Source organism: Cherax quadricarinatus, chromosome 3, assembly GCF_038502225.1.
Source record: "Cherax quadricarinatus isolate ZL_2023a chromosome 3, ASM3850222v1, whole genome shotgun sequence".
Classification (NCBI taxonomy): Eukaryota; Metazoa; Arthropoda; class Malacostraca; order Decapoda; family Parastacidae; genus Cherax; species Cherax quadricarinatus.
In genome coordinates, this window is record NC_091294.1 from 15,872,152 (window position 1) to 15,886,961 (window position 14,810).

The 14,810-nt window shown below is 46.5% G+C and overlaps 1 long non-coding RNA gene across 1 annotated transcript; it reads right to left on the reverse strand.

Moving 5' to 3' along the window:
• Positions 1-1,031: 1,031 nt before the first annotated feature.
• On the reverse strand, positions 1,032-2,795 carry LOC138853479 (uncharacterized). The gene is made up of 3 exons (XR_011392666.1): positions 2,666-2,795; positions 1,847-2,059; positions 1,032-1,220 (listed from the first exon to the last, which is right to left on the reverse strand). It is a non-coding gene; the product is annotated as an uncharacterized lncRNA (long non-coding RNA).
• Positions 2,796-14,810: the final 12,015 nt, after the last annotated feature.

Below are 14,810 nucleotides of genomic sequence, written 5' to 3' on the forward strand. Positions count from 1 at the left end.
AAAAATTAAGATCAATGCTTAGAGGCGCGAGTTGACAGTAAACCGCTTACGGCAACCTCGCTATTCAATGGTTTTATACAATGCAATAACCTCAAATATTTATTACGACCCAGGTAATCAAGGCCTGCTATCCTGGGTGTAAAGGTGGGCTTGGAGTAAAATACACAGCAGAAAACTTTGAATTATATTATCCTTCAGGTATAACAAGTATGTACACTATATACACTATGTACAGCAAATAGGTATTAGTGCACACCAGAGTAGTCAGGGCAGAGCAGCAGCCAAGAGACAAGATAGACAACTGTGTTTCCAAAAAGCAGAAGAATGGAAATGACAGGTGTGAAAATGTGAATGGTAGCCATGTCACCTTCACAATTGCCAGATCCACATTATGATTGGCTGAACCTAGGTACTGATCTGACAATGGGGCCCTGATCGTCAGACCCTCAGTGACCTGGTTTGCTGGTTGGTGAGGCAGCCTAAGTGTGTTAACATGCTCCAAATAAAGGCTACATACTCTTTGTATGCAACACCCCCACTCCAAGATGGCTCAGGACTAGCCTTCCACCTCAGTGGGTAAAAAGTGCTGTCATGGCACAGTATAATGGAACTGCCCTTCCTCCCAACCATCCAACTCGTTAGAGCTCAGCTTTCATCGATACATAAAGCCAAACTCTAAACTTAGAGTGAGACAGCAGACAGTAGGGCTAACATAGATACACAAATAATCCGCCTAACATAGGTCCAAGATACCTGTGGATGGTAGCAGAATATCCCCTCGTTAAAAAAAAAAAAATTAAATATTCATTATATACAAGAGGGGAAAAAAATTTTTGTACCCAAAGTATCTAACATCCTAACCACCTAAGAAGTTAGATGCGAGATAACGCATCAGCCAGCATATCTTTGCTGGCCATATGACAAATTTTTGTTGTAAGGTTGTAGCTGGAGACTCCAACTCATGAGTCTTGTGTTGTGGTTTTTTCATATGTTGAATGTAGAGCAGAGGATTGTGGTCATTAGACTGTGACCACCTGAGAGATCTGGCCAACATACTTCAGAATTCCCCAAGGCCAGTATCAGAGCGAGGGCTTCTTTTCAATTGTGGAGTAGGCCCTCTGGTGCGGCTGATACTTGGCAGAGAAATAAGCCACTGGCTGCAACCCATTGTCCTCAGATTGCAGAAGTACTACCCCCACCCCAGACTCCCAAGCATCAACCTGTAACGTGAAAGGTTTGGAGAAATCAGGAGACAGGAGAATGGGTGCAGTACGAAGATGTGATTTAGTTTTCTTGAACGAGTCTTGACACTGAGGTCCACAAAAGGGGATTTTGTGACTGGTGAGGGAGGTTAGAGGGGCTACAATATCTGCAAATTTTTTACAGAATCTTCTATAAAATTCTACCATACCTAGGAAACGGAGGGATTTCCTATCCTGAGGTACTGGATAATTTTTAATAGCAAGTATTTTAGCAAATTTAGGGGCCACTTTGCCACTACTTCATGGTCCAACAAATTAGCAGTAGCCTGGTCAAAGGAAGACGTGGATAAGTTAACAGTTAAGTGGAAACTGAAAGGTTTCAAAGAGAGCCTTAAGCCTAAACATATGTTGGTCCCAAGTATCCGACACCACTACAATGTCATCTAGGTAAGTGGCTGTGTCTTAAGTCCTTTAAAAGCCTGACATTGCAGCTTTGGAATGATGCCAGAGATTTTCATTCCGAAGGGGATAATTGTATATTGATAATGATCTGGAATTACGAAGAGAGATTTCATTCACCTCGTCTGTCAAAGGTACCTGATAGTAACCTTTAAGATCTAACTTTGACACAAAAGTAGCCTTACCCACAAAGTCGATTGTCATCCAGATGTAGCAGAGGGTAAGCATCTGCAATTGTGACCTCGTTCACCTTATGGTATTCTGTACACATTCAAAAACCTCCATCAGCTTTCTTTACAAGGATGCATGGTGAAGCCCATGGACTAGACTCCTCTAATCCATGCTCTAACAGAAATTCTACCACCTCTTGATGTAGCCTCTGTTTTTCAGGATTAGCTCTGTAGGGGGAGAGTTTAATAGGTTTAGAGTTTCCAACATCTACGTCGTGATATCCTAGTGTACATTTTTTCAGAACATCCGAAAAGATATCAGGGTAAGATTGTAGGAGCACAGTTAAACTTGTTACTTGATTCTTAGCTGTATAGTCCTTGTGGCTTAGCGCTTCTTTTTGATTATAATAATACTTGATTCTTAGATAGCCCCCATCATTAAAGGGCTAGGGTCCTTGAGGAGGACAGAATTGAGAAGCTTTACATTAATCTCAGCTGTATAGCCCTTGTGGCTTAGCGCTTCTATTTGATTATAATAATAATAATACATTAATCTCAGAAATAGATTGCAAAGAGTCAGGGTCATCTACAGAGGCAGGACAGTTATTATTGGGGCTTTATCTGCTATATTAAATGCTTTAATTTTATTAATGTGGTAGGTTTTAGTTTTTGAGGTCTTGTCAAGGTGAGATACCACATGATTTACATCAGATAATTTACTTAAAATTTGCATAGGTCCCATAAATCTAGCTTTTAAGGTGTGGCCAGGTATAGGGTCCTGTACCAACACCTTGTCTCCTGGGTGGAAGGAACTAAACTGAATTGGTGTCATACCTCTGTTTCATCGTGTTTTGAGCTGCCTTTAAGTTAGCCTTAGTCAGCTGACATGCCACCTGCAACCTTGAAGGGTTGTAGTGTTGAGTAGGCGTCTTCTATCCTTGAGCACCCGAAGTGGACCTCGTACATTGTGCCCAAAGATCAGCTCAAACGGACTATGATGATGGAGGATGGCTTCTCCTGTGGATTAAAGGTTACCTGTCCAACAGAAAGTCGTCTGTGTTGTTCCAGTGTAACTAAAAATTTAGAATTAGGAACCCCACAGGGAGGTGTACTTAGTCCCACCCTTTTCAATATTCTGATTAATGCCTTAATGCTATGCCTAGCCAGCCCCATCATTATATGATTAGTTTTGCTGATATAATGATTCACACCACCGGATTCTCCAATACCCAAAACATTCTTAATCATGTACTAGCCTCGTGTCAGGACCTGGGGTTAATAATCTCAGGGGATAAAACAGATACTCAACAGGCGTCCTCCTCGACAGAGAAGCACAGTTCGTCAGATCCCGTTGCATGATGGGTCTCTTCTAGAATATGTAAGCAGATACAGGTATCTAGGCTTTGAGGTTCCACTACTTGGACCTGTCGTAACGAGACTTTGTCACCAATACAAAGAAAGGCTGAGAGCACTTAGTTGTGGCAGGTTTTCATCCCAGGTATGGTGCTAATGTTAAAATTGTGGAAATGATGTATCTTGCTTATATTAGATCATTGGTTGATTATGCGGCGCCACTACTTGCACTCGTGTCTGACTGGAAGCTTGGAGGGCTGGAAAAACTGCAAAACGAAGCAATGAGGATCATCCTAGGATGCCCTCGTACTACCAAAATTTTAAATATGTTGAAAGAACTTAATATTCCAAGCATTAGAAATCGTGTTACTGAAAGAAATATCCTTATTCGGGTCAATATGCTTAGGTTAGCCCATTCAAACCCCTGCACAGAAGCCCTCCAAACTTTCCTCAGCACTGGTGAACATCCTTCCAGATGGATCGAAAAAAATGGAACCGACCTCCGCATGAACCAGCTACATGATCTATGTCAAGTTAGGCAACAGAGGCACTTCCCTGCTCCATGGGATATTACCCCATTCCTCCATTTCCCCCAAAACTCTTCTTAAATCACAACCAAAGCTTCGTCTTGAAGCCAAACATGAGGCCTTAAGCTGTATAGATAACTTAGTCACACACAACACTTTCACAAATTATTTACGTTGATGGTTCTGTTCAGTCCACTGGTGAGCTGGTAGTGCTGCTGTTGTCATGCAGTGATGGCTTTCATAAAGAAATTGGAGCACACATCAATAACTGGGCCTCTACCCTTCAAACAACTGTTTGCCATACTCCTTGCACTGAAATGCATCCATGTATCTAAGGTTGACACTTTAATTGTAACATTCTCTGTCATCCATAAATGCTCTCAACTCATTAAGTATAAAATGTGGCATGCTTGTCAGAAGCCCCTCTTCAAGGGGGGCTCCTTGGCGTGGTGAAGAGGCTCTTGGTCTGAGGAATTAGACCTATCGGTCTTCTTCCTCAGACCGAACCTAATTACCCCCCAATCTCCCCTCCCCTATCCCATCCTCCCCATCCTCCCCTTTTTCCTTTCCTCCTCCTCCTCCCCACTCCTCCCTTTTGCCCTTCCTCTTTTTGTCCTTTGGGATTTCTCCCACAGGCGCGCTAGTTCCTGGGTAGGAGAAAGGATACCGGGGTCCATCCCATTCCGTTGAGGTTCTTAGCGGTGGCGTAGTTTGCCGTGGAATCTGGATCGCCTGGGGATGTCCCGATCCCTCTCCGGTATCCCGGAGTAGCTTTGGGTGTCTTTCGGGCGACGAGTGTATCTCTGGAAGCCACCTTTCGGATTCCGGGGGTGGTGGCCGAAGGAGGTATGCTTTGTGGCGGATATCCGGCCGCCCTCTCTTTTGTCCACCGAGGTAGCTCGGCAGATGTGAGGTTGCTATCCCGGATTGTTAGTTTACTAGCATGATGGGTAGGGTATGGCACGGGTTCCATGCTGCATCTGCGCTACTTGCGGTGCTGAGGTCCTCTTGGGCGCGGAGGGAGATTTCTGGCCCTTTCATTCCTCCTAGGAACTATCCCTCCCCGGTCCCCCCTTTTTTTTTCTTTTTTTTATTTTTATTTTCTTCTTTCTTTTTTTTTCTAAAAAACAAAAAGAAAGAAGTAACCTAACCATGGCAGCCCTAGTCCATGAACCTGGTACCCCCGGGCCCCTTCTTGATACCGCACCCCGTTCTGACCCCGCCTCGTCTTTGGACCACTCTTCAGACATTCCTCATGCCTCTGTACCTATTGCCGGTGCTGTTTCCTCACCCGCTTCAGGTACTGAGGCCTCGACTGACTCCTTCGATTTATCAGACCTTCACTCTCCTCTGACTATGCTTCCGGCCTCTCCCTCTACGGTGCGGCAATTTTCGAATCGCCGACCCGTTCCACGTCGGACCAACTCTGGTCCCACGCCTAAACGTCAACGACAATTACCTGCTGATGATACTTCTCCACCTTCACCTTCTCGTTCTTCTCAGAAACGATCGACACGTCCTTCACTACCTTTCCACGCTCAGTTTCAGACTGAACAGTGGACTAAATTCTTCACTTTACGACCAACTTCCTCTACTGCCTATCTTTCTGACCATAGTATTGGCAAGGCACTTCTACGCCATGTTGGTAAAGATATTTCTTTTCATGCTCTTAAGAGCGGTACGCGCATCATTACCGTACAGAATGCTACCCAGGCTCGTGAGCTCTCTCGTCTTTCCCATATAGATACTGTTCCTGTCACCCTTGAAAAACATCATTCCCTCAATTCTTGTAGTGGTACCGTCATTCTGCCCCATACCATAGTTCAACAAAATTTCCAGACATGTGGCACCGACATTCTAGAACAGCTGGAACTCCAAGATCTCCCAATCCTCAAGGTAGACACTTACGCTCTTCCTGCCCGTGGGCGGAGACGATACCCTAGCAATGTGGCTCGTTTAACTTTTGACAGCCGAGAACTCCCATCCTCAGTTTATATAGCAGGACATCGGTTACAAGTTCGAAAGGTGATCCCTACACCACAACAGTGTAGAAATTGCTGGCGATTTGGCCATCCAGCGAAATATTGCAGATCTATCGCCAAATGCCCAGTCTGTGGTGCCGATCCTGTATAATCCTATGGGTTTAGCGCTCCTGTCATTATAATAATAATAATAATAATAATGTGGTGCCGATGACCATTCTAATACGTCTTGCAATCAATCTCCCTCTTGCCTTAACTGTCATGAGGCTCACCCTTCGTACTCTCGCCGTTGTCAGGTCTATTTAAACGAGCGGGAAATCCGTTACCTCAAAGAGACAGAAGGTCTCCCTTATGCCATGGCAGTTTCTCATCTCCGCCTCCAAGGGAGACTCCCACGTGTTTCTTATTCCCGTGTTTCAAAACGTCCCCCCACTTCTGGTATCCCATCTTCTACACCCACCTCTGTGGTTACCTCTCCCATAATCACTCCTGTATCTAATCCTTTTGCTGTCCTCGGCTCAGACGTCCCTACTTCAACGCCTCAGTCTAATCTCGCTTCTTCGAGTTCTCTCTTACAAGCCTCAGTATCGACGAGACCTCGTACGACACCTCTTCCCAATCGTCCCTCTACTTCTCAAAAGTCAAAAAAAGGTCCGGTAACACCTCCTACCCATCTTCCACCTCCTCATTTTACCCTCCCTGTCTCTGTCCCTAGTTCTTCCCCTCTCACTGGCTCAGTTACAAGTGCAGAGGTTCACCCTCCTCCTCGTAATGTACCTTCCTCCCCTGTTCCCTCCCAAGTTTCTTCCTCTTCTGCCACCTCCCAGGTTCCTGTCTCTTCTGTCCCCTGCCACGCTTCTCCAGTTCCCTCCACCCTTTCGCCCCCCCCTACCTTGGTACAGTCCAATACAGTTCCAATCTTTACTCATCCTCCCCCTACCATTCCCAATATTGTCTCCCATACGACATCTCTGAATTCCGAAACACTTGAAGCAATCTCTGAATATATTGCAGAGACCAAACCATCAATGGACACTGATCCACCTTCCGCTCTTCCTCTCTCCTCTGCTCCATCTGCGCAACTCCTTTCTTCACAGCGCACCGTTCCTTCGCTGCTTGAACATTTTCCACTGCCTCCGCATGTGGACTTTTCTAACCCTTCTAGTCCGTAGGAACCCTTACCTGCGGATTTCAAGTATCTTTATCATTGCCAATCATGGCCTTTTTACAGTGGAATATACGCGGCCTCAGGGGTAATCGGGGTGAGCTTCAGATGTTACTCTCCCAGTTTGCCCCTGTTGGTGTTTGCTTACAGGAACCAAAATTACACTCTGCTGTTATTTCTCACATCTCAGGCTATAATTTATTGTATTCTTCAGATCCTTTTCCTGATGGGACCTTTAATGAAAGTGCCCTTCTTCTCCGCACTGATATTCCGTACCATCAGCTATTTGTTCATACTTCGCTGCATTACACAGCAGCCCGTATCCACTTACATAGGTGGTATACGCTCTGTTCTTTATATCTCTCTCCTTCTCGGGCATTATCTATTCCGGATTTTGCCTTCCTTGTTTCGTCATTACCGCCACCGATTCTGTTACTTGGTGATTTTAATGCCCACCATTTCCTCTGGGGAGGGTCTCACTGTGATTCCCGTGGAATTCAGTTAGAGGCTTTTCTTGCCACCCACCCCCTCCATGTTTTAAATACAGGTACTCACACCCATTTTGATCCTCGGACTCATACTCTCTCTTGCATCGATCTCTCAGTTTGCTCTTCCTCCGCCGCATTAGACTTTACTTGGTCTGTTCTCCCGGACTTACATGACAGTGATCATTTCCCAATCATTCTTACTTCCCCTTCATATTCGCCACCTCTTCGCACCCCACGCTGGCAATTTAATCGGGCAAATTGGAACCTTTACTCACACCTGACTGTTTTTAAAGAGGTTCCTTCTTCGTCCTCCATCGATGAGCTTTTACACCTCTTCTCGTCCTCCGTTTTCACCGCAGCTTCTCATTCTATACCCCAAACTTCGGGCAGGCATTCTCAGAAATGCGTGCCTTGGTGGTCTCCTGCTTGTGCTCGTGCAGTACGTTTGAAACGCGCTGCATGGGGCAGGTACCGGTACAATAGAACCACAGAGCGACTCCTTGATTTTAAACAGAAGCGTGCGATCGCTCGCCGTGTCATCCGTGACGCTAAACGCACTTGCTGGCGAGATTATGTCTCCACCATCACCTCTGCTTCCTCTATGAGTGCAGTCTGGAAAAAAGTACGAAAACTGAGTGGTAAATATTCTCCTGACCCGGCTCCTGTTCTGCGGGTTGCCGGTGTTGATATAGCAAACCCACTAGATGTTGCCAATGAAATTGGCAATCATCTGGTCCGTATTTCTCAAGGACTCCATCTATGCCCCTCATTTCTTTCCTCAAAGTCTGCCAGAGAGTTAGCACCCTTGGACTTTTCTTCTCTCAGAGAAGAACAGTATAATGTGCCTTTTACACTTCAAGAACTGGAGGCAACACTCTCAGCTTGTCGATCATCGGCAGCTGGGCCCGACGACATTCATATTCGTATGCTACAACATTTACATCAGTCAGCCCTTGCAGTCCTATTACACCTTTACAATCTTATTTGGTCACAAGGAGTTCTTCCACAGCTGTGGAAATCCGCCATTGTTCTCCCTTTCCGCAAACCAGGCACTACGGGACATGAAACCTCCCACTATCGTCCCATTGCTCTTACCAGTGCAGTTTGCAAAGTAATGGAACGTCTAGTAAATAGACGTTTAGTGTGGTATTTAGAGACACACAACAGTCTCTCCACTCGTCAATATGGCTTTCGTAAGGGACGTTCTACCATAGACCCCTTACTGCGCTTGGATACGTATGTTCGTAATGCCTTTGCGAATAACCACTCAGTTATTGCCATATTTTTTGACCTTGAGAAGGCATATGACACAACTTGGAGGTATAATATTTTAGCCCAAGCCCACTCCTTAGGCCTTCGAGGCAATCTACCATCCTTCCTTAAGAACTTTTTAACTGACAGGCATTTCCGTGTTCGGGTTAATAATGTGCTCTCCCCGGACTTTGTCCAAGCTGAAGGTGTCCCCCAGGGATGTGTTCTGAGCACAACACTTTTTCTCCTTGCTATTAATGATTTGGCCTCTAGTCTTCCATCAAATATTTGGTCATCACTCTATGTTGATGACTTTGCTATTGCCTGTGCAGGCGCTGACTGTCACCTCCTTACAGTTTCTCTCCAGCATGCAGTCGACCGTGTTTCCAATTGGGCCACCACACATGGGTTTAAATTTTCCAGCACTAAAACCCACCAAATCACTTTCACTAGACGCTCTGTCATCTCTGATCATCCTTTGTACCTCTATGGCTCACGTATCCCTGAACGTGATACAGTCAAGTTTCTGGGCCTCCTCTTTGATCGTAGGTTATCCTGGAAACCTCACATTACCTCTCTGAAGGCAACTTGTCACAGCCGGCTGAACCTTCTTAAAACCCTTGCTCATCTTTCGTGGGGAGCTGATCGTCGAACCCTCCTTCACCTACATTCCACCCTTATTTTATCGAAACTTGATTATGGTGACCAGATCTATTCAGCGGCATCTCCTGCTACTCTCTCTAGCCTTAACCCCATTCATCACCAAGGATTACGTTTATGCCTTGGTGCTTTTCGCTCTTCCCCTGTCGAAAGCCTCTATGCAGAAGCGAACGTTCCATCCTTATCCGATCGCCGTGATGCCCATTGCCTGCGCTACTATGTACGCTCTCATGATCTCCGCAATCCTTCCATTTATAGAATGGTCACTGATATTAGTAGACATTCTTTATTTGTTCGCCGCCCCTGCTTACTCCGTCCCTTCTCTCTTCGCCTTCATTCGCTCTTGTCTTCTCTTCAACTACCACCTTTCTATGTACATGTAGCATCTCACTTTTCCCTACCCCCCTGGGAGGTCCCAGCTGTTCGAGTCTGTTCTTTCTCCCTCCCTTGCTCGAAAGCCCAACTGTCTACGGTCGCTTCCCGCTCTCTTTTTCTTGACCACTTTCACTCTCATTCTCATGCCATTGCTGTGTACACAGATGGCTCTAAGTCTTCTGACGGCGTAGGATTCGCAGCAGTGTTTCCGGACAGCGTCGTACAAGGGCATTTACTATCTTCAGCTAGTATTTTTACTGCTGAATTATATGCCATCCTTACAGCACTTATCCGTATTGCATCTATGCCTGTGTCATCATTTGTGGTTGTCTCAGACTCCCTTAGTGCTTTACAGGCTATACAAAAATTTGATACACCTCACCCCTTAGTCCTCCGTATCCAACTTTGGCTACGCCGCATCTTTACTAAGCATAAAGATATTGTTTTTTGTTGGGTCCCTGGTCATGTTGACGTACAGGGCAATGAACAGGCAGACACTGCTGCGCGGTCAGCAGTACATGACCTACCAGTTTCTTACAGAGGTATTCCATGTACGGACTATTTTGCTGTAATATCTTCCCACCTTCACACCCGTTGGCAACAACGTTGGTCTACTATGCTCGGCAACAAACTTCAGTCTATTAAACCGAGTATAGGTTACTGGCCGTCTTCTTATCACCAGTGTCGAGGTTGGGAGACTACTCTCTCCCGTCTTCGCATTGGCCATACTTGTCTTACTCATGGATATCTCATGGAGAGGCGTCTTGCTCCTCTCTGTGAGAATTGCCAAGCTCCATTATCAGTCAGCCACATTCTGTTGGACTGCCCACTTTATCAACGAGCACGCAGAATTTACCTCTGTCGTCGTCTTCGCCCCGCTGCTCTCTCTTTACCTTCCCTTCTCGCTGATGGACCCACCTTTCATCCGGACTCTCTTATTGACTTTTTGACAACGACTGACTTACTTCACAAATTCTGATACTTTCAGCCCTTTCTACTTGTATCTCTTGCTACCCTCTACCCCCGTACTATCCCCTGCCCCGCTGTTTTCTGTAACCTGCTGATCATCCCCCCTCCCTCCTGCCATCCAATTCCCTTGCTTCCTTCCCTACCCTGCAGCGCTGTATAGCCCTTGTGGCTTAGCGCTTCTTTTTGATTATAATAATAATAATATGTCAAGTTAGGCAACAGAGGCACTTCCCTGCTCCATGGGATATTACCCCATTCCTCCATTTCCCCCAAAACTCTTCTTAAATCACAACCAAAGCTTCGTCTTGAAGCCAAACATGAGGCCTTAAGCTGTATAGATAACTTAGTCACACACAACACTTTCACAAATTATTTACGTTGATGGTTCTGTTCAGTCCACTGGTGAGCTGGTAGTGCTGCTGTTGTCATGCAGTGATGGCTTTCATAAAGAAATTGGAGCACACATCAATAACTGGGCCTCTACCCTTCAAACAACTGTTTGCCATACTCCTTGCACTGAAATGCATCCATGTATCTAAGGTTGACACTTTAATTGTAACATTCTCTGTCATCCATAAATGCTCTCAACTCATTAAGTATAAAATGTGGCATGCTTGTCAGAAGCCCCTCTTCAAGGGGGGCTCCTTGGCGTGGTGAAGAGGCTCTTGGTCTGAGGAATTAGACCTATCGGTCTTCTTCCTCAGACCGAACCTAATTACCCCCCAATCTCCCCTCCCCTATCCCATCCTCCCCATCCTCCCCTTTTTCCTTTCCTCCTCCTCCTCCCCACTCCTCCCTTTTGCCCTTCCTCTTTTTGTCCTTTGGGATTTCTCCCACAGGCGCGCTAGTTCCTGGGTAGGAGAAAGGATACCGGGGTCCATCCCATTCCGTTGAGGTTCTTAGCGGTGGCGTAGTTTGCCGTGGAATCTGGATCGCCTGGGGATGTCCCGATCCCTCTCCGGTATCCCGGAGTAGCTTTGGGTGTCTTTCGGGCGACGAGTGTATCTCTGGAAGCCACCTTTCGGATTCCGGGGGTGGTGGCCGAAGGAGGTATGCTTTGTGGCGGATATCCGGCCGCCCTCTCTTTTGTCCACCGAGGTAGCTCGGCAGATGTGAGGTTGCTATCCCGGATTGTTAGTTTACTAGCATGATGGGTAGGGTATGGCACGGGTTCCATGCTGCATCTGCGCTACTTGCGGTGCTGAGGTCCTCTTGGGCGCGGAGGGAGATTTCTGGCCCTTTCATTCCTCCTAGGAACTATCCCTCCCCGGTCCCCCCTTTTTTTTTCTTTTTTTTATTTTTATTTTCTTCTTTCTTTTTTTTTCTAAAAAACAAAAAGAAAGAAGTAACCTAACCATGGCAGCCCTAGTCCATGAACCTGGTACCCCCGGGCCCCTTCTTGATACCGCACCCCGTTCTGACCCCGCCTCGTCTTTGGACCACTCTTCAGACATTCCTCATGCCTCTGTACCTATTGCCGGTGCTGTTTCCTCACCCGCTTCAGGTACTGAGGCCTCGACTGACTCCTTCGATTTATCAGACCTTCACTCTCCTCTGACTATGCTTCCGGCCTCTCCCTCTACGGTGCGGCAATTTTCGAATCGCCGACCCGTTCCACGTCGGACCAACTCTGGTCCCACGCCTAAACGTCAACGACAATTACCTGCTGATGATACTTCTCCACCTTCACCTTCTCGTTCTTCTCAGAAACGATCGACACGTCCTTCACTACCTTTCCACGCTCAGTTTCAGACTGAACAGTGGACTAAATTCTTCACTTTACGACCAACTTCCTCTACTGCCTATCTTTCTGACCATAGTATTGGCAAGGCACTTCTACGCCATGTTGGTAAAGATATTTCTTTTCATGCTCTTAAGAGCGGTACGCGCATCATTACCGTACAGAATGCTACCCAGGCTCGTGAGCTCTCTCGTCTTTCCCATATAGATACTGTTCCTGTCACCCTTGAAAAACATCATTCCCTCAATTCTTGTAGTGGTACCGTCATTCTGCCCCATACCATAGTTCAACAAAATTTCCAGACATGTGGCACCGACATTCTAGAACAGCTGGAACTCCAAGATCTCCCAATCCTCAAGGTAGACACTTACGCTCTTCCTGCCCGTGGGCGGAGACGATACCCTAGCAATGTGGCTCGTTTAACTTTTGACAGCCGAGAACTCCCATCCTCAGTTTATATAGCAGGACATCGGTTACAAGTTCGAAAGGTGATCCCTACACCACAACAGTGTAGAAATTGCTGGCGATTTGGCCATCCAGCGAAATATTGCAGATCTATCGCCAAATGCCCAGTCTGTGGTGCCGATCCTGTATAATCCTATGGGTTTAGCGCTCCTGTCATTATAATAATAATAATAATAATAATGTGGTGCCGATGACCATTCTAATACGTCTTGCAATCAATCTCCCTCTTGCCTTAACTGTCATGAGGCTCACCCTTCGTACTCTCGCCGTTGTCAGGTCTATTTAAACGAGCGGGAAATCCGTTACCTCAAAGAGACAGAAGGTCTCCCTTATGCCATGGCAGTTTCTCATCTCCGCCTCCAAGGGAGACTCCCACGTGTTTCTTATTCCCGTGTTTCAAAACGTCCCCCCACTTCTGGTATCCCATCTTCTACACCCACCTCTGTGGTTACCTCTCCCATAATCACTCCTGTATCTAATCCTTTTGCTGTCCTCGGCTCAGACGTCCCTACTTCAACGCCTCAGTCTAATCTCGCTTCTTCGAGTTCTCTCTTACAAGCCTCAGTGTCGACGAGACCTCGTACGACACCTCTTCCCAATCGTCCCTCTACTTCTCAAAAGTCAAAAAAAGGTCCGGTAACACCTCCTACCCATCTTCCACCTCCTCATTTTACCCTCCCTGTCTCTGTCCCTAGTTCTTCCCCTCTCACTGGCTCGGTTACAAGTGCAGAGGTTCACCCTCCTCCTCGTAATGTACCTTCCTCCCCTGTTCCCTCCCAAGTTTCTTCCTCTTCTGCCACCTCCCAGGTTCCTGTCTCTTCTGTCCCCTGCCACGCTTCTCCAGTTCCCTCCACCCTTTCGCCCCCCCCTACCTTGGTACAGTCCAATACAGTTCCAATCTTTACTCATCCTCCCCCTACCATTCCCAATATTGTCTCCCATACGACATCTCTGAATTCCGAAACACTTGAAGCAATCTCTGAATATATTGCAGAGACCAAACCATCAATGGACACTGATCCACCTTCCGCTCTTTCTCTCTCCTCTGCTCCATCTGCGCAACTCCTTTCTTCACAGCGCACCGTTCCTTCGCTGCTTGAACATTTTCCACTGCCTCCGCATGTGGACTTTTCTAACCCTTCTAGTCCGTAGGAACCCTTACCTGCGGATTTCAAGTATCTTTATCATTGCCAATCATGGCCTTTTTACAGTGGAATATACGCGGCCTCAGGGGTAATCGGGGTGAGCTTCAGATGTTACTCTCCCAGTTTGCCCCTGTTGGTGTTTGCTTACAGGAACCAAAATTACACTCTGCTGTTATTTCTCACATCTCAGGCTATAATTTATTGTATTCTTCAGATCCTTTTCCTGATGGGACCTTTAATGAAAGTGCCCTTCTTCTCCGCACTGATATTCCGTACCATCAGCTATTTGTTCATACTTCGCTGCATTACACAGCAGCCCGTATCCACTTACATAGGTGGTATACGCTCTGTTCTTTATATCTCTCTCCTTCTCGGGCATTATCTATTCCGGATTTTGCCTTCCTTGTTTCGTCATTACCGCCACCGATTCTGTTACTTGGTGATTTTAATGCCCACCATTTCCTCTGGGGGGGGGTCTCACTGTGATTCCCGTGGAATTCAGTTAGAGGCTTTTCTTGCCACCCACCCCCTCCATGTTTTAAATACAGGTACTCACACCCATTTTGATCCTCGGACTCATACTCTCTCTTGCATCGATCTCTCAGTTTGCTCTTCCTCCGCCGCATTAGACTTCACTTGGTCTGTTCTCCCGGACTTACATGACAGTGATCATTTCCCAATCATTCTTACTTCCCCTTCATATTCGCCACCTCTTCGCACCCCACGCTGGCAATTTAATCGGGCAAATTGGAACCTTTACTCACACCTGACTGTTTTTAAAGAGGTTCCTTCTTCGTCCTCCATCGATGAGCTTTTACACCTCTTCTCGTCCTCCGTTTTCACCGCAGCTTCTCATTC